Source organism: Planococcus citri, chromosome 5, assembly GCF_950023065.1.
Source record: "Planococcus citri chromosome 5, ihPlaCitr1.1, whole genome shotgun sequence".
Taxonomy (NCBI): Eukaryota; Metazoa; Arthropoda; class Insecta; order Hemiptera; family Pseudococcidae; genus Planococcus; species Planococcus citri.
In genome coordinates, this window is record NC_088681.1 from 66,236,938 (window position 1) to 66,255,746 (window position 18,809).

Here is an 18,809-nt window from a genome sequence, read left to right on the forward strand (position 1 = left end):
CAGTAATTTTCAAAAAGTCGCCGGAGGCTCCAAAACGACTTGAAATCCACCTGCAGTCGACTTCGTAGCGTATTGAAATTAGTTTGCAGAATAAATTTCGGCTTTCCAACTCCATTTGATAAAAATCGTATGGGAATTTCGAGTTTCAAAAATCTACTGGAGGCTCCAGAACTGCTCAAAACGGTTCGAAACAGTTTCCAATCGATTTGGCAAGTCGAAAATAGGGCATATCCCAAATTGCAGCTTTCTCGGTCAATTTGGTAAAATTTTGATTTTTTCCCCCCAAACTTTGATTTTTGAAAATTCGCCAAAAATCGAAAAAGGCACTTTAGCACTTGAAATTTTGGCTGGTGATGACTTTTTTCATGCTCTTTCAATTTAGCTTTTTCCAGTTCAAAAAATTTCGTGGGAGTTCTATGTTGGAAAGCAAAATCTGCGATTTCGGCTCACTTGTCAATCAAAATGGCTGGTAGGGCTAACTTTTTTTTTTTGGAAAGATTGCTTTGAAATGTTGGTTCCTTATAGGATGCCCCCTTTAAGAAAAAAAGTTGTCCCAGAGAATAGAAAGAGGGGAGGGGGTGGAATTATTCCTACTAGTATTGTCATAATTAGCCCAGTCAATATGCAATTTGACCCAAACATAATTACAAACAAAGGTTTTTTTGGTGAATATTGTCTAGGGTGGTGTGCTGAACAACATACTAAAAGTCCCCGCCCCTACCCCACGAGCTAACCCCCCACAGTGGATCACAGCCCCCCAAAATCAGTTTTTCATCAAGAACTCCTGAAAAATTGAATTTTGAGTAAGATGAGCCCAGTGATCATTTCATCTCCTCCCCAATACCTATCAAATGAGCTATCGACCAACTCCCTAGCCTCAAGGGGGGTGGCGCTACGACCCCTCAAAGTGACGTGATTTCAATAATTTTACATTTTATGATTTGGGACTTGTAACCTGTTCTAATTAATAAAATGAATTCAAACTTGGGGAATGGGATTCTTTTGGAAGCTAGAGTTGACCTCTTGAGTGGGGAGGGTTAAAGTTGAAAATTACAGAAAGGTCATTTTTTTGGAGGGGCATGACATGACCCCGAATGGATGAAAAGGGTCCAAAATCATACCATCGAAAAGTACTCTATCTGTTATCAACATATCCAAATTTTAGCTTCCTAGGTCATCCCCACTCCTTTTAAGATGGAAAAAACCGAAAATAGGGGCAAAGTAAGGGGATTTTTAGCTTAATTCCGCTTTTAAATAGGGTGGGGATGACCTAGGAAGCTAAAATTTGGATATGTTAATCACAGATAGAGTACTGTCCGATGATATGATTTTGGACCCTTTTCATCCATTTAGAGTCATGTTATGCCCCTCCAAAAAAATGACCTTTCTGTAATTTTCTACTTTGACCCTCCCCACTCAAGAGGTCAACTCTAGCTCCCAAAAGAATCCCATTCCCTAAGTTTGAATTCATTTTATTAATTAGAACAGGTTACATGTCCCAAATCATAAAATGTAAAATTATTGAAATCACGTCGCGTCACTTTGAGGGGTCGTAGCGCCGCGCCACCCTCTTGAGGCTAGGGAGTTGGTCGATAGCTCATTTGATAGGTATTGGGGAGGAGATGAAATGATCACTGGGCTCATTTTATTCAAAATTCAATATTTCAGGAGTTCTTGATGAAAAACTGATTTTGGGGAGCTTTGGTCAACTGTGAAGGGGGGTTAGCTGGTGGGGTAGGGGCGGGGATTTTTAGTATGTTGTTCAGCACACCACCCTAGACAATATTCACCAAAAAAACCTTTGTTTGCAATTATGTTTGGGTTCGCCCATTTTTTTCTGCTATTTGACTGGGCTAAATATGTTGCACTATCATAAACTTGAATAAAAATATTTCATTTCATATGCATGCTACTTAACCGACTTCCTAGTTTCTTGCCATTATGATGACTTATTGTTAGCATATTACCATAAATACTCACCTCAACTGCTCACCTGTCTCACCATATTAATTCAATTATTACAATTCTAGAATATTTGCGGTTTCGAAGTTAGGCAGCCACAAACAATGCCTGAAAGGGAATCCGACATCATGCCTGAAGTCATCCCTGACGCTGAGCCTCGACTAGCCTCACTGCAAGAACTATCAGTGATCGTTCTCGCCCAGGAAATATGGCGCGCTGAAATAAAAAAATATCGTGGAATAATCGAACAATTTCGTCCAAACTGTAAACGCAATTCATTCAAGTCCAAGCTTCCTAAAATTCCCAACGTTATTTTCAACCAGATCGAAAAATATGTGAAAACATTTGGGCTTTCGTTGAAAGCTTGGCTACGTAGGCATTACACCACTGTATTTTGCATATTTCACCATAATCAAAACCATATTTTGAGTTATTTCGACGATTTCGTTATCCAGCACAACGGCGCTATTGATTTTACAAAAACAGCCCAACGAATGATTCGTTGTGGTCGACTGAGTAAGGAGCAAAAGTTTGTAATTGCTCATACGTATTCGTTGGAAGAGGATGTCAAACGAATATGGCCATTTGTGCGTAAGAAACGAATAGACACGACGAAATTGAGTTCTGATGATCGGATGAGCTTGAAACGCAGGTGGTCTGATCTCAGATCTATGGATAAGTATTCAAAATAACATTCAGTACGGTATGAAAGAATCGAAAAACCATTTTCTAATCAATTACGTACATACACAAAATTTTGCCTTATTTACGAGAGAAATCTTCCATGACCCGCAAAAAAAATTTTGAACCCGACGAAAGAGAATCGAAAGAGGACCTCAAAAAATATCACCAGCCAAAATTTCAGGTTCTGAAATTCATTTTTCGATTTTTTTGTAAATTTTTGAAAATTTAATTTTGGCCAAAATTAGAAAAAAGTCAAAATTTTAGCAAATTGACCTATAAAGCTGAAATTTGGTTTAAACTCAATTTTTGACCTGCCGAGTCGATTGGTGATGATTTCGAACCGTTCTGGAACCTCCAGCGGATTTTTGCGATTCAAATTCAAAATTTTCTCCAATGATCATTTGTGAGAAAAAAGCAAAAATCGTAGTTATGAACGCGAGAAGGAAAAAAGCTGAAATTTGGTTTATACATACCATATTTTCGATTTTTCAAGTCAATTGGTGGCGGTTTCGTACCATTCTGTAACCTCCAACGGATCTGATTTTTTTACTGATAATCACTGTAGAAAATTTTTGGATTTGAACCGTCATCATTCATGAAAATATTTTGATACTGGGTGCCTAAATAGATCGAAAGGACAACACAGATGGTAAATTCGAGCTTCAAAGAACTGAATTTCATTTTTACTCTTATACAGCAGTTTTTCGAAAACAAAAAACAAACCTAAAATCAGCTGAAGGCTCCAGAACGGTTGGAAATTATCTTCAATCGACTCGGCAGGTCAAAAATAGGATATAAACCATATTGCAGCTTTCTAGATCAATTTTCTGAAATTTTGACTTTTTATGTACCTACATTTTTGGCCTGAATTTAAATTTTGAAAAAGCCAGAAATCGAAAAATGAATTTCAGAAACTGAAATTTTGGCTTGTGATATATTTTGAGCCTCTCTTTCGATGCCTTTCTGTCCGGTTCAAAATTGTTTGTGCCGGTTGGGAGACTTCTTTTCCAAAACTGTTTTTGAAGAAAATGTCTCCAACTGAAAATTTTTTTGACTAGAAATCGAAGCCGATACCTATTTTAATTAATATGTGGGTTGAGCGCCTTGAAACCTACTGAAGGAGGATTTGCAACTCCTGCTTCAGATTCACGAATTGAATGACTCACAATTCGAAGATGATGAATCATTGTTTTATTGCCTGTTGGGTTAATTCTTGCGGCTTGTACATAAACTATTCACAAACTACTCGTAATTATTTAATTAAATTATTTTTGGGTTAGTTTAGGTCGTAATGTTAACGCATTATTTTTACAATCGATATTATATATGTACTTACTTGTTAATAACTATACGATTTCAACTTAATAAAATCAGTATTCTCTCCATTTTCAAATATTTTGTTACATATGTCAACTTACCTACCTTTCTATGCTAATTTAGGCATACCTACATATAAGTTCTGAAATAATTATATTACATAGGAATCTCTCATGGTATCCGCTTCCACTTTGAATGGAACCGCCATTTATCGAAAGAGTATAGTATGAAACCCCTACAACTAAAATTTCAGTCACGTAACTAGATTTTTTTTAGATTTTTGGCGAATTTTCGCTAATCCAAAATTTACCATTTTTGGGAATTCAGGGCTATGCTTTTTTTTTCAAAAAAATGTATATTTATTATGGGTAAATATTCTATGTGGTAAAAATGAAAAACTAAAAGGCCCATAAAAATATCAAAATTTAATCCAATTCTAGTAGGAAGTTTTTCTTACAAGTAGGTACTTTCGAATTCTCGAGTTATTTTTAAATGTACAGCAGCTTTTTTGGGATTTTGAGGTTCCCTCGTGAAATTATTAATCAACCTCATCCGCTCACTGTTATCTACCCAGAAATTTAATCCTTTTTACAAGTCATTAAACATTAGTACTCCAATATTTCGAATACAGGGTACTAGCTAGGTAACGACTAACGAGGTAACCTCTTGCATTACTCATTGCATAGAATATTGATGTATGTATACAAAAGACCAGGATGGCAAAAAGGCAATGTTGCTGAGAGTCCTCTTCACCCTCCGTCGGCACAAGCTACAGAAATACCAACTCTGCGGGGTGGGAGAAGTACCACCCCGGCATACCACCAGTTTCTCATGTTGACGTCTGTCTCTGTATATGTACTTGCTACTTTAGTATGTCAGTTGAGTTGTAGTAATGTAGTAGCTGGTCATCTTTGTATTTTTAAAATCGGTGAGTGGCTAAAGATTTTTACTCATACATATATTGATAATTTTATTACATATAATTATGCAAATGAGGAGTCGGCCTGCAAAGTGACCTAACTGCAAAAAAATGATTTTTGAGATAGCAACGCTATCTGATAGTCTAGGACATGCCCTACAAAAGGAATATATCACCTTCATCCATTTTCACTCGTAACACCTCTTCCCCACCCCTAGAAAATGATGAAATTAAATCTGTGGCCTGCAAAGTGACCTTATTTTTACGATTTTCCGAAAACGTGTTTCATACGGTATACTGTTTGTTGAAATCAAAATTAATTTTAACCCCTTCTGAAGAAATTCAAAAATTTTGGAGACATCGAAAATCGCACTGGAGGCTCCAGAGTGATTCGAAATGGTAAAATCGTAAGTTGAGAATAAGCCACAACTCTAATTTTAGCTACCCAGCTTCCTGTACATTAAAAAATCTTGAATGAATGAATAAATCTTTGCTTTCACAAAGAATAACATACGCCATGAAAACCCGGAGAAAATTGCGTACATATCTCTAAAAAACAAAAAAAACACGTATGTGTGGCCTGCAAAGTGACCTAACTGCAGTATTTTTCATTTTTGTTGCACCCTGTAGCGAACCCATGTACATATAAGACTTTAACATAGGTTTAGATGGGGAAGTGGTAGGGAAACGAAAACCTCCGTAACTGGAATTCCAATTTGTTCAACCTCTATAAGTGAAACCTACTTTAGTGGAAAACCTATGTAAGTGAAAAAAAATCCGTTTCCCTTGCGATTCCACTTATCCAGGTTTGACTGTACATATTTTTCAGAAACGAAAAGGTGATTAGGTGAGTGAAGGTTGACCCTTTCGATTCCCGAAAACAGATTTCGAAAATGTGACTTCAATTTCCTAGGACACGTTTTTCTCATTTATCTCGAAATCAATTTTTTGCAGTTAGGTCACTTTGCAGGCTGACTCCTCAAATATTATTTCAACTTGTTTGAGTGTCTCCCAGGTATATTTGAATGGAAAGTGATCTCAGGGGTTAGTCCTAGGCCCATGTACCACACGATTAAAATTTTAGCTGCCGGTTTTTGAGTTTAGCTCCCCCAGTGAAATTTAAAATTTACAAATTTTCGAAAACCGTAATTAACCCCGACGCTCACGTGTAGTGGGGACATTTTTGTTAAATTTTGGGCAGACAATTCTCAGAACACCCGGTATGATCATCTGACGCGAAAACAATTGCGATTTGATGTTTTTGAAGCCACTGAGGATTTTCAAATTGAATATTCGTTTTTCATTTTTTATACAATTCACAAATAGGTCAAAAAATTCATTTTTGAATTCACACTCCTGGAGTTTTGTTCACATTGGTTCAATTTTCTCAAAAAAAAACTCTTATTACATCAAAAAGTTTCAAAGGCGCCTGAAAGCATATTTTTAAAATTTTCAAAAATTTACCAAAAATTCAAAAACAAACGCGAGTCTTTGAAATTACATGCTTTTTTGATCTAGCTCAAGTCGATGCAATTCGAAGAGTGTGAGTTCAGAAGGTTCCCTTGTCAGCAATGTCAGCATTCAACACAATTCAAGTATTCATCATAAACTCAATCAAATACAAATCTTCTCTGTCATGAGCATGCGGATTTTTACCATGATATCTAGGTACCTACTATTCCGTATTAACTGTTCCATTTCACAACGTTCATTCAGTCGTTATAATTGCAGGTTTGGATTGAAATCGAACAAAATCAAGAATTAGACATGGCTGGAGCGATATCTTATGAACTTGCCCATGATCCTTCTCGTGAAGGCCCATTATCGCTGCAAGAACTTTCAGCAATCACTATTGGCGTAGATATGTGGCGCTGTGAAGCAAACAAACGTACGAGTCGTAATTCAAAACGATTTCAACCATATTGTAAACCTAAATCGGCGAATCCTATGCTTGCAAAAACGCCACGTGTAATTAACGATATCATCAAACAATACAGCGAAAAATTTGAGAATTCGATGGAACATTGGCTAAAAGACCATTTTGGAAAAGCATTCAAGTTGAGTTACAATCATCAGAATGATATTTTGAATGACTTCAATGATTTTGTTATCGATCATACGGGTGCTATTCATGATATTGAAACAGCCAAACGTATGGTGCATTGTGATCGTTTGAGTGCAGATGTGAAATTCGTGATCGCTTGTTTATATGATTTCAAAGACGATATCAGACAAATTTGGCCATCTGTCTTTACCTGTGAAAAAAAAGATTTCAGTAAGTTTGGCAGTACTCCAGTACGGTTGACGGTGGGATTCGAGATTATTTGTGATGATATAAGGTATGTTAGGGATACGGTTAATGCTATAATAAATAATCAAATCAGACCAGATCAGATTAATCTGGCCAGATGTATAAATATTTTAACTAAGATGTTGAATCAATGAGTTATTTTTAAAAGGTTCTCTGTATTTATGTGACTGATAAGAGCTTATTTGATTTTTTTTATGTACTATAATAACTTATTACGAAGTTGTGTTGTATTCCATACCTACGTAATACCTATATGGTATACTAATATACCCATAACTCTTACCAAGTTTTTCGCCGAATCATTTTAAAACGTTTATAAGGTAAATTATAACCATTCTGTGCAGTTTTGGAACATTTATTTAACCAAAGACCAGAAGTTGTTTTGAAAAAATAAAAGTCTGGAAATTATGAAATTCTGTTCGAGGGAGTTGGCAATTGGCACTATTTCAAAATTAATTTCCATCGCCGAAAAAAAAAATTGGATTTTCAAAAATTTGCCACCGAGCTTGAATAAAATTGACTTGCTGGGGGTAATTTTTTCAGAATTTTTGAGCATGAATGCGATAGAGCAGTTGCTCCGAAAACCAATGTAGGCTCGCGACAACATTGTAAATTTCGACGTGAAAAAGTCGTGAAAACATCGAAAAATAGCATTAGAAATAAAAAACAATCATTTGAATTTTTTAAAATTGCCAGAAAACACGATAAAATTTAAACAAAGTTTGATGAAAATACAAACAAAAAATACTTACATTCTTCAAAACTGAAGGCTCCAACACAATTTGAAAATTTCAAAATTTTCAATACCAAGGGAATGACAAATTTGAAAATTTAAAATCAAAAGTTTGCCCTTTCAATTTTGAAGATAGGCATTAGGCAATTTGTCAAAGCAATATTTTCTGTTCGTCCCTCGAGTACTATGCCTTATGAGGATCATTTAAATGATTCAAATGATTCAAATACATATTTCAAATATTTCATTATTTTCGACGATTTTTTCAAAAATGGTAAACTTCGAGGTTTTACGAAGCACGGAGCTCCTTCAATTCCAATTCACAAGATGAGCAACCAGTTATAATAATATTAATCCATTATTCACTAATCACTTATTCGTCTTTACTAGATAAGTTTTGTAATGTTATGAGTGCATGCAGGTTCTTTATGTAAATTCGTAAGAAAGTACCTATTAATAAAGTATTTCAATTTAACGTGATGTCATTTTCTTTTTCAAAGGCCTTAAATTGAATACCTAAGAAAGAGATCGGAAAAGGATGAAAATTTCGAGTCTGACTTACAGAAATTTTTCAAAGCATGAAACAGAAACAAACAATAGAGCGGATCTTGAGAGAAAAAATGTTGGATGATTTTGACCAAATTCAGTAAACGCCCTCATTTTGAGTTGAAAGTTGCTCAGAAAAAATTTAGGGTTTGATGGAGCTCCCGAGTGGGAAAAATTCTTATAAAATGGGGTTCATAGTTTATTGAAAAAGGGACTCTGAAGAGACTCACATGGGACTCCCATTTGACTCTCGGAGGCAGGGCTGGTGACCGAAACGATCGTTTTGTTCCGTTCCGTTCATGAACAAATCACTTTGCATTTTTACTGTTCTGTTCCGTTTTGTTCATCATTTTTTCGTTCCGTTCTGTTTTGTTCTGTTCTGTTCTGTTCCGTTCCGTTCTGTTTTGTTCTGTTCTGTTCTGTTCTGTTCCGTTCCATTTGTTCTGTTCTGTTCTGTTGTGTTCTGTTCCGTTCCGTTTTTCTAAGGGGGGGGGGGGTATCCCACTTGACAGAAAAAATTTTGAACTGGACAAAGCTAGATCGAATCATCAAATTAACATGCAAAATTTGACATCATCCAAAATTTTGAAAATTTCATGAACTGAAGTGCATATTTTTGTTTTTCATTTTTTGATGAATTTTTTAAACTCAAATTCGGTCCCATGTCCCAAAATGACTATGAGAAAAAAGATCAAAATTTTACAGAATTCATCTAGAATGTGCTATAATCAATTAATCATGTCCCACCACTCCCGCCGAATCAACTGAAAATGATTTTCAGCCACTTTGAGCAATTTGCATTTCTGCAACCTTCCAGCAGATTTTTGAGAATCGAAATTTCCACTAAATTTTACCAAATGAAGATGGAATTGGAAAGCTAAAATTCACACTTGACCATCCCCCCCCCCATTGTGACCTGCTGAGTTGGCAGTTGGCCGATAGGCTGATAGTGTAGGCAATTTCAATTTTTTTCATTTTGTTCTGTTCTGTTCTGTTCTGTTCCGTTCCGTTCCAATTTTTTTTTCTGTTTTGTTCTGTTCTGTTCTGTTCTGTTCAAGAGCACTTCCTCATCTTATTTGTTCTGTTCTGGTTTTGTTCATTTTGTCCTGTTCCGTTCCGTTCTGTTCTGTTCCGTTCTCAATAAGACTTTTTCCTGATTTGTTTATTGTTCCGTTTATTTGTTCCGTTCTGTTCCGTTCCACCAGCCCTGTCGAGACTCTCAGCGGACTCTCGGAGGACTCTCAGCGGACTCTCAGGGGACTCTAAAGGGACTCTGAAGGGACTCACATGAGACTCACATGGGACTCCCATTTCACTCATATGGGACTCTCGGAGGACTCTCAGCGGACTCTCAGGGGACCCTAAAGGGACTCTGAAGGGACTCACATGAGACTCCCATATGACCCACATGGGAATCCCGTGGGACTCTCAGAGGACTCACATGAGACTCTCAAGGGACTCACAGGGGACTCCGATGTGACTCACATGGGACTCCCATGGGACCCTCAGAGGACTCACAGGAGACTCTCAAGGGACTCTCAAGGGTTTCTAAAGGGACTCACATGAGACTCCCATGTGACTCACCTAGGACTCCCCTAGGACTCTCAAGGGACTCTAAGTCTAAAGGGACTCTAAAGGGACTCGCATGAGACTCCCATATGACTCACATAGGACTCTCATTTGACTCACATGGGACTACAATGGGACTCTCAGAGGACTCACAGGAGACTCACGGGGGACTCTCTAGGGACTCTCAAGGGACTCACATGAGACTCCCATGTGACTCGCCTAGGACTCCCATAGGACTCTCAAGGGACTCTCAAAGGACTCTGAAGGGACTCTCAACGGACTTTCAAGGGACTTCAATGGGACTCTGAAGGGACTCACATGAGACTCCCATGTGACTCACATAAGACTCACACGGGACTCTCAAGGGACTCCCATAGGACTCTCAAGGGACTCTAAAGGGACTCTTAGGGGACTCACATGAGACTCTCATGTGACTCACCTAGGACTCCCATAGGACTCTCAAGGGACTCTAAAGGGACTCACAGTGGACTCTGAAGGAACTCACATGAGACCCCCACGTGACTCACTTTGGACTTCGCGAAGAATCCCACTGAACACGAATATGAAGTAGGGTCTAAACTATCGATGAAGTGCATTTGGAACCCAAACACCAAAAATAAGTCCCACTTGTTACCCAGTATACCTACTTGAAAATATTCTGACCAGAAACAAATAATTTTTTTTTTAAACGGTCGTTCGGAGAAATTCAGGTCCATTTTTTTCTAAAAATTTTCGAAATATTTCACCCTTACTCCTACACTCCTTCCCCGTCCTAAGTACTTACTTACGGGATATATTCTCTAAAAATTAAAGGCGGAAAATATTGCATTTAGAACACAATTGGATCATATTACTCGGGCCGGGTGGGAGGGGGGGGGTGTAGTCGACCCTAAAAAATGTTGCGATGGTCATAATCATCATTCTAATGATATACTTATCAGATACGAATCAGAGCATTCACAAAAAAATTGAAAAGTCTACATTAAAAAAATTATTTTCAATCTTTCGAGTTGTTTTGAAATCTACGATCCGCGATTGATTTTTTGGTGTTGTGGGGTCCTCAAAAAGTTTTAAAAACTCACTCTTAGTCCACCAAAACTCTAATTGTGAGTATAACCAAGAAGTGTACACCAGATAAATTCTTTGCATTGAAATATACGTATCTACATAGAAGTGGCAAAGGTGAAAAAGGGCAACATTTGCTGACGACGACTACGACGAGATATAAGTCCTCTCCTCTTCACCCCACCCCCCCCCCATCTGCACGAATGAAATGTGCAGTAGATTGCTACCATCTTTACATAGTACTGAGTAGAAGAACACTGCGACGGTCGACGTTTCTGTATTGTTAAAGTCATTAGGGAGTAAAGACTATAGTGCATTGTGTTTGTGTGTAGAACACATGAGTACTTTAGAGTCAAACCCAGAATTCTCCACTTTTCACCATTTTGAGAAAAACGCAAAAAACTGATGAAAGGTGGGAATCAGTAGTAGCAGGTTTCTGATCTCGGCTATATATAGTGCTTCGGGTAACAATCGAATTGACAAAAAAAAAAAAATTTTCAAGTCTTTCCATAGCAGTAATTCACGATACCATTTTGGAGAATTCTGGTTTTGACTCCAAGTCTGTAAAAAATATAGACAGTACAGGGAAGACAAATTACTCTGTGTTAGAACATTGTAAGTTGACGCGTCGTGGACGTTAGAGGGCGCTCGCGCATATACTTTTGCATGTTCTTATGTAGCTTGAATGGTTTGAAATATGTCGCGTGTATTTTTTTATACTATTTTCAATTTTTCAAGCAAAATTACGGGAATATTATAAATTTGACTGATATCTTTTATTTGGAGAATTTAAAGCTGCATCCACTGCATTTATTTAAAAATTTTATTCCCTGTTGAATTGAAATTGAAAACGAATAAGCAGTTTTGTTTTGTGTACAGTATGGTATAATTTCTCATTCTTTCATTCAATTTTTTTCATCCAATATAAAATGAAACGAAAATTACTAAAACTACGTCGAATTCACTAAAACGAAAACAAAAATTCAACCTAAGAAAAAATACCCATTAAATCACTCAAGTACTAATATAGACTTATAAGATTCAGGGCCGTATTTATAGGAAGGCAACATAGGGTCATAAGCACGTACCTAGGGCGGCAAATTTTAGCAAATTTTTCCAAAAAAAATTGAGTTATATTTTGGAAAAATTGAAAAAAAAATTGAAAAAAATTGAGACAAATATTCGACGTTGACCAAATACGTCTATCGACCGTTGAATATAGGTACTTACCTATTGTTCAAATTCAATCGCGTTCGTTTGTGTACGTTGCCGTGTAGGTACCTATGTTCATTTTTCAAATTCCAAAAATTAAAAAATCGACTTCAATTTTTTTAATAACAATTTTCACTATTTTCCATCCATTTAAAATTTTCAAGGTATTAGTCCGGCATATGACAGTAGGAGTAATTGCACCCCCCCCCCCACCCGTGCCGATCCTCTGGGACAACTTTTTTCATAAAGGGGACATCCTGAGGAACATTTTAAAGCAAACTTGCCAAAAAAAAAGTTGGGCTTACTTACAAAATGGCGGCCATTTTGATTGACAGGTCAGCCGAAATCGTAGATTTTGCGTTTTAACATAGGACTTGCACGAACTTTTTCAAACTTTACAAAGGTAGATCGAAAGATCATGCAAAAATTCATCACTTGTCAAAATTTCAAGTTCTGAAGTGCGTTTTTCGATTTTTGGTGAATTTTTGAAAATTGAATTTAGGCCAAAAATGAGGGAAAAAATCAAAATTTTACCAAATTGACCAAGAAAGCTGAAATTTGGGATATACCCTACTTTCGACATGCCAAATCGATTGGAAACGGTTTCAACCCGTTTTGAGCAGTTCTGGAGCCTCCAGCAGATTTTTGAAACTCGAAATTCCCACAAAATTTCGTCAAAATAGAGTTGGAAAACTGAAATTTACTCTGCAAACTAATTTCAATACGCTACGAAGTCAACTGTAGGGGAATTTCGAGTCGTTTTGGATCCTCCAGCGACTTTTTAAAAATTCCTAAAGCCTCCAGCAGATTTTTGAAACTTTGAATTTTCACAAAATTTCATCAAATGGAGATGGAAAGCTGAAATTTACTCTACACTCCAATTTTAACACCCTCTGAAAACGACTTCTGGTGGATTTCGAGTCATTTTAGAGCATCCAACGACTTTTTTGAAAATTACTGGAGCCTCCAGTAGATTTTTGAAAGTTGAAATTCACCTGCAGTACTTTGTAGCGTATTGAAATTAGTTTTTAGAATAAAAATAAATTTTAGCTTTACAACTCCAATTTGATGGAATTTTGTGGGAATTTCGAGTTTCAAAAATCTGCTGGAGGCTCCAGAACTGCTCAAAACAGGTTGAAACCGTTTCCGATCGATTTGGCATGTCGAAAGTAGGGTATATCCCAAATTTCAGCTTTCTTGGTCAATTTGGTAAAATTTTGATTTTTTCCCTCATTTTTGGCCTAAATTCAATTTTCAAAAATTCACCAAAAATCGAAAAACGCACTTTAGCACTTGAAATTTTGACAAGTGATGAATTTTTGCATGATCTTCCGATCTACCTTTGTAAAGTTTGAAAAAGTTCGTGCAAGTCCTATGTTAAAACGCAAAATCTACGATTTCAGCTGACCTGTCAATCAAAATGGCCGCCATTTTGTATGTGATGTATTTTTTAACTTATTTTATTAATTGATACTTTTTTTTCCATTAAATTTTTAAAATGAAAATTCAAGTATCGGAGAATTTTGAGGATGAAAAAAAATCAAAAAAATGGGGGGGGGCAAATTTCCAGGGACGCGAAAATGTTAAACCTGGCCCTGGACCCTGGATTTGACAGATATTTTTTCATTGGTTGAATTAAATTTTTGTTTTTGTTCTAGTGAATTCAACGTATTTTTATTTTTTAGCCATTCAAAATTCAAATGGAAATGGTTTTCACTGTGAGAGGCTATTTTTTACAATTTTGAGCTTTAGTAACTTTTGAACGATAAATCTTCGGCAAAAAATCATTTAAAAGAGGATAAAATTACGAACATTTTAGTTGAATAAAATACCTATGTGTCCACTAAAAAATTTCGCGTAATTTTAATTTAAAGTGGGATTTTTATCGCGGGTGGCTACTTTTTATAACTGAAAACTTTTGAACGGTAAACGCTAACGCTTTCAGTAAAAATCCATTTGAAAGAGGATAAAATTTTGAGCATTTTGATGTATTGAAATTGTAAATTTATCATCAAATTCATACGAAAACCTCGTTATAACCACGCTAACCACACTCAACTGATATCATAACTGCAAAAGTATATGCTCGAGCGCCCTCTAACGTCCACGCCGCATAATGTGAAGAGTTTGAAAGACCGCCCATTTGAGTGATTTGTCTTCCCTGTACTGTCTATAGTAAAAAATATCGAAAATACACGAAAATGCATGATAAAATGAGGGATAATTCTTGATTCAAGTCTGTTGAAAGTATCTCAAGGTTGTTTATAGTCGACTAGAATGAAAAAAAAATTTTTTTAAAGTATTTTTTTCAAAGTTTGACTTGAACCAGGTACTTTGGACCCCCTAACCATCATGGTATCGAATGGGGTAAAATGTTGAATGGCAATTGATGCGTACCTACTAACTGTACCCAAAACGACCATAATCTCATTTTTGAAAATTTTGGACATTTTTCGGAATTTGACTCTGACCCAGTACTTTGGACACCCCTGACTGCGTCATTGTGTCAGATAGGTAAAAACGGTGAATGGCAATCGATGCGTACCTACTAACTGTACCCAAAACGATCATAACCTCATTTTTGAAAAATTTGGAGAATTCTGGGTTTGACTCTAAGGTACTCACATGTATATTGCCATATTATGTTGTGTTGTGGTAACTGGTAGCGAATCTTCCTTGTATCATTAAAATTGGTGAGTAATATTTGAGTTTATTAGATATACCTACCTATCGATAATTTTGATATTTATGCGTTGATATCACATTCTCCTTCAACTCAACCTATGTAGTGTTCATTCAGTCGTTACAATTCCAGAATCGAATAGAAATTGATCGAAGTCAAGAACCGTAGAAATGGCTGGAATGATATCTTATATCCACGATGCTACTTGTAAAACCCCACTATCGCTTCAAGATCTATCGGCAATCACTATTAGCGCAGACATATGGCGCTGTAAAGTAAAAAAATTTCGTAAAAGTGGTAAATTAAAAATATGTCATCCGTTTAGTGAACACAAATCATCAAATCGTATGCTCCCAAAAATCCCACGAATAATTCACGGTATCATCGAACAATGCATCGAAAAATTTGAGACTTCAATGGAGTGTTGGCTAACAGAGCACTATCAAGGATTATTCAAGTCACGTTACAACCATCAGAATAAGATCTTGAATGATTTCGATGATTTTGTTATTTGTAGTAACGAGGGCGTTATTCATTATGCTGAAACAGCCAAACGTATGATAAATTGTCATCGATTTAATTCATATGAAAAGTTCACGATTGCGTGTATTAATTCTTTGGAAGACGAGATCAGACGTTTGTGGCCATCTGTCAGGGGTAAAATGAGCGTGGACGTCACGAAGGCGCGGGAAAATAATTACGTTAATGAAAACGAGAAAGTGTCACACTGGGTTTACCAGCTTAGTAACAGGGATCATGCTGAGGATTACTGGGAAGATCTTTTCCCCCTTACTATATATAGTTCTCAGTTCGATAGCATATCTTGTATGTTTGATTACAGTATGTGTCATAGCTCATAATATGTACATCCCTTAATCTGTTTGTCATAATGAGATAATAAAAATAAAATACGTATGTCATGTTGTGGAATTACTTTTTAGAAGTTATCTTATATGTAGATAGGTAGGTAATGAATAATGATTGAGCGCAGTTTTTATGACACAGTATCCATCATAAAATTCAAATGCTCGCAAAAGTTTACCCACTCATCTTCTGAGGTAACTTACTCGCCCAAGCAAATTATCTCAAGAGTATAGACACTGGACCTGCGTATAAGACAACCAACTCGCGGCCATCTTGGCAAAATAACCTGAGTAACGCCAATTTATCCCGCTGGGTGCTCTTGGCAGCGCTGTACTTCAATTTTGCAGGTAACAGGGAAAAGGGAGGGGTTGTGTAGTCTGTAAGGAACTCCTGGCTGCGCGCGCAGTCAAGAGTACCTTGCGGACTACACAACCCTCCCTTTTCCTTGTTGCCTGCAAAATTGAAGTACAGCGCTGCCAAGAGCACCCAGCGGGATAAATTGGCGTTACTCAACTTTTCTTTACCGTTTCCATTCCCCTCAGCCTGCAGTTGGTTGTCTTATTCCGCAGGTCCACTGTCTATACTCAGAAGGGATGTATGTGTCAGAAAATGAAAATTACCTATATCATACTTTTCAGAATTTCATTGAAAATTAGCATTGAATTGAATTGTGACATGGGTTTTCAAAATTTCGAAAAATGCTCTCTATACTTAACATAAAGATTTTTCCATCTATTTTAATCCCCCCACAAGCAATCGCCTTCAAACATTTGCAGTTTGAATAACTATCTGAAGTCGCATGCCTTGTTTTTCTTCAATAATTTCTTTTTTTACACAAACTTATTTTACTTTAGCTCATATTTTTTTCTATTTTCAAAAATGCTTCTTATTAATACATATAAATATCAGATGCCTCAGAAGGCTTGATTTTGATTTATACCGGTAACGCTATTCGGTGTCTCATAAATGGAAAAATAGACAATTCAAGGTTTATATTGCCATTTGTGACATGGATACTTTCTGAATGCGCGATTTCCAGCAAATTTCGAGTTCTAGACAGCAACCGACCTTAATCAGTTTAAAGCACTTCAAATCTTATCCGTCAGTAATTTTCCCATAGCAATGAAACCAACATCATCAAAATGACTTTATTTCAAAAGTCGTGAAAATTCAGGAGGGCTGAGGGGCTCTGGAAAGGGGTAGGTGAGTGTAGTAGAAAATCTGAGGTCATATTCGTGCTCAGCGGTATCGAATCATATGAAAACGATACCCTACTCATTGATAGTTATTTTTCTCAAAATTCCCATTTGACCCCCCCCCACCCCCCTACGATACATTATTCCAAGGTTTCATCACGGCGCACCAAAGCAAAAATTTCTAATATAGTATATGATGTTTGGGGACCAAAAATACATCCAAAAAACGTGTTTACAATTTACAAAATTGTACTTCGCAATCTTGATTGATAATATAGGCATAAAAAAATGAAAAAAACGCCATTTTGAGAGGTAAATATGAGGGGAGGGGGTTGAAAATTTCTGTGGGGGTACCTACTAAGGATATACATAACTTCCAGAAAAATTTTCAAAATCGGTTGAAATGGAGCTGAGAAAAGTGTTATTGAAATTTCAAAAAAGGGGAGGTGGTGTGGATCAAAAATTTTTCACGCGGAAGTTTCTCGATGGTACCCACCTTCCATGCTAGTATCAACCCGAACGCTCTCGGGGGCTGTTTCACCCCTCCTATGCACCGATAGTTTTTTTGAGTTTTTTAGAAAACCCCTCTCATTTGAATGGTTCCAGCTCCACCCGCCTTGGGGGGGGGTAGAAGGAAAGTTGATATATCACTAGATCGGAAATTTGACGTAGATTCTTTTAGCTCACCATATATTTTTCGCTAAAACGTAATGCGGGAGAGAAAATTGCAAAAAACTGATTTTGGGGGGCTTAGATCCACAATAGGGCAGAACGCTCACCAGGGACGAGCGGAGACGCATCAGATTCGTGTTCAGCACATAAAAATGGACCAGTATACTAAAATTCAGTTTTCTACCTCAGTTTTCTCAATGACCTTTTTTTTTGTCTAATTTTCCTGGACTACTAGGTATACGTATGTACTTATGTTACTTGTTAACCCTTTCGGCTACGAGATAAACTGACGGATAAAATTCGAAGTGCTTTGAACTGAGTAAGGCCGGTTGCTGCCTAAAACTCAAAATTTGCTGGAAATCGCACATTCAGAAAGTACATATTTATGTCACAAATGGCAATAAACCTTAAATTGATTATTTTTCGATTTATGACACCGAATAGCATTATAAATCAAAATCAAGCCTTCTGAGGCATCTGATATTTCAAGATGAAAGTATTGGTAACAAGCATTTTTGAAAATAGAAAAAAAGATGAACTAAAATAAAATAAGTTTGAGTAAAAAAAGGAAATTATTGAAGAAAAACAAGGCATGCGACTTCAGATAGTTATTCAAACTGCAGATGTTTGAAGGTGTTTGCTTGTGGGAGGATTAAAATTGATGGAAAAATCTTTGTGTTATAGAGAGCATTTTTTGAAATTTTGAAAACCCATGTCACAATTCAACGCTAATTTTCCATGAAATTCTGAAAAATATGTATCATTTTCATCTTCTGACACATACATCTCTCTTGAGATAATTTGCTTGGGTGAGTAAGTTGCCTCAGAAGATGAATGGGTAAACTTTTGCAAGCATTTGAATTTTATGATGGATACTGTGTCATAAAGACTGCGCTCAATAAATTCATTATCTGTAAGATGACTTCTAAAAAGTGATTCCAGTAATTCCACAACATGACGTATGTATTTTATTTTTATTATCTCCTTATGACAAACAGATTGAGGGCTGTATTATGACACAGTATCTATCAAAAAATTCAAATGCTCGCAAAAGTTCACCTAGTCATCTTCTGAGG

The 18,809-nt window shown here is 36.6% G+C and overlaps 2 protein-coding genes across 3 annotated transcripts in view; both read left to right on the forward strand.

Annotated features, from left to right (window-relative positions):
- LOC135849533 (uncharacterized) overlaps positions 1–3,957 on the forward strand; it is a 77,985-nt gene extending 74,028 nt beyond the window's left edge. The window contains exon 3 of the transcript XR_010559560.1: positions 2,031–3,957. The gene's annotated coding sequence lies outside the window, so the exon portion shown is untranslated. The remainder of the gene's footprint in view (positions 1–2,030) is intronic.
- LOC135848473 (uncharacterized) overlaps positions 1–15,924 on the forward strand; it is a 196,305-nt gene extending 180,381 nt beyond the window's left edge. The window contains exons 1-2 of one of the 2 annotated variants that reach the window (XR_010559354.1): positions 14,448–15,011; positions 15,134–15,924. The gene's annotated coding sequence lies outside the window, so the exon portion shown is untranslated. Of the gene's footprint in view, positions 1–14,447; positions 15,012–15,133 lie in introns of those variants that run through there. The other variant, XR_010559355.1, reaches the window with a different exon arrangement.
- Positions 15,925–18,809: the final 2,885 nt, after the last annotated feature.